The sequence below is a fragment of the Anomaloglossus baeobatrachus genome, chromosome 4, assembly GCF_048569485.1.
Source record: "Anomaloglossus baeobatrachus isolate aAnoBae1 chromosome 4, aAnoBae1.hap1, whole genome shotgun sequence".
NCBI classification, from domain to species: Eukaryota; Metazoa; Chordata; class Amphibia; order Anura; family Aromobatidae; genus Anomaloglossus; species Anomaloglossus baeobatrachus.
Window position 1 is genome coordinate 617,679,892 of NC_134356.1, and position 1,835 is coordinate 617,681,726.

The window sequence follows — 1,835 nt, forward strand, 5'->3', positions numbered from 1 at the left end:
TACCTTGGTTACGTGTGCAGGAAGCCCGGCTCCTAGCAGCTGCTGACGCTCGTAACCAAGGTAAATATCGGGTATCCAAACAAGTTACCCAATGTTTACCTTGGTTACGAGCCTCCGCAGCTGTCAGATGCCGGCTCCCAGTCTGTCACGTTCAGTTCCCCTCACTCCCGATCACATGACTCCAATGCCCGCCCATAAACTTCAAGTGACAGGATCCTGCAAAATAACACTTGCGTTTGCATGCGTTTTTCTTTGTAAAAACAGGATCCGCTTTTACAGCAAAAAAACGTTCATGACGCATGTTAAAAAAACGTAGTGTAAAAGCAGCCTAACAGACAAATGTTACTACAAAGGTGGGGCTTTGGAAGACCATTTTATGTGAGGTCAAGCACAAGGGTAAGGCTGAGCTCAGTAACCAGACACAAGGTAGTTATACTGCATCAGCAAGGTTTCTCCAAGGCAAAGATTTACAAAGCAGACTCTGGATTTAAGAAACTCTGTTCAACCTCTTTAGAAGAAATGCCAAGAAATAAGCCACGTTGAAGAGCGTAGTTGCAGTGGTTGGCCAAGAACACTTTGTGCTTCAGATGAAAGACACATCATACTTAATTCCCATTGAAATTGGAAAATGTCCAGCAGTGCCACCAACTCAGAACAGGCAGCATCCAGTGGGACCTGGATAGAGACACATACTGTGTGGAGAACTATAGCCAGAAGTGTTCCTCATGGAAGAATTGCAGTTGTGGCCAATAAGCCTTATTACTTCAACATAGAAACAAGGCTAGGCGACTCTTATATGCATGAAAACATAGGAACTGGGCTACAGAAAAATGGCTGCAGCTGCTCAGGACTGTTGAGTTAAAATGTGAAAACGTTGGCTGTAACATAACAGTTTGTTTGCTGAAGGGCTGGAGAGGTACAATAATGAGTGTCTCCAGGAACAGTGAAGCATGGTTGAGGGTACTGGCAAGTTTTGGCTGCATTTTAGCAAATGGACTAGGGGTTTTGGTCAGGATTAATGGTGTCCTCAAGGCTGAGAAATATAGGCAGATACTTATGTAACGAGGTGGACTGCTTGTCGTGTTCCTTTCCCTGAAGACACCAATCACGTTGTTGTATTGTCATGTGAATTGTGTCCTGTCTTTGTAAATAATGTAATATGTGTAATGTATTATATGTGGTATAGTTGGACTATACGGCAGAAAGTAGTTAAGTGTTGGTACTAATCCACAATGGGAGGGGTTAGCTTAAAGGGGGAAATACGGTTTCTTCTAAACAGTTAATGACGATCCAGTGTGTAACAGAAACAGATGTAAATTCTGTAGGTCGCCAATGTGGTATGCAGTGGGTGACCTGTGGTAGCAAAAGGAGAAAGGAGACGAAGCAGAGAGAGCACAATCCTGAAGTGCTGATTAAGACACAGAGTGTAAGAGGGACTGGTACGTGATGCAAGTTGACTTTCCCGCTCAAAGTCTCCTCAAGCATCCGAGAGTGCAAGGCTCCATTCTGGCACTATTGTCTACCTTCTCCTCTACAAGGAGAAGAGACGTGGATTCGGAAGGGCCTGAGAGCGCAAAGCTCTACTCTGGCTATAGTGACAAAACGTATCCCCTGCTCTACCAGGAGACTAGACATGGAGCTGCAGGAAGGGAAAGTGACTATCATGGACTGGACTGTTGTGCTGGGACTCATAGGACTAGTAAGATCGGGAACAACCCAGAGGGAGCTGAGAATGTGACTAAAATTGTGTTGTAAAACTGTAATGACCTGGAAGTTGTGTGTGCTGTCTCGTGTGTAAAGTTGTTATGGAAGGACCATTAAGTAGAGTTGTTGTT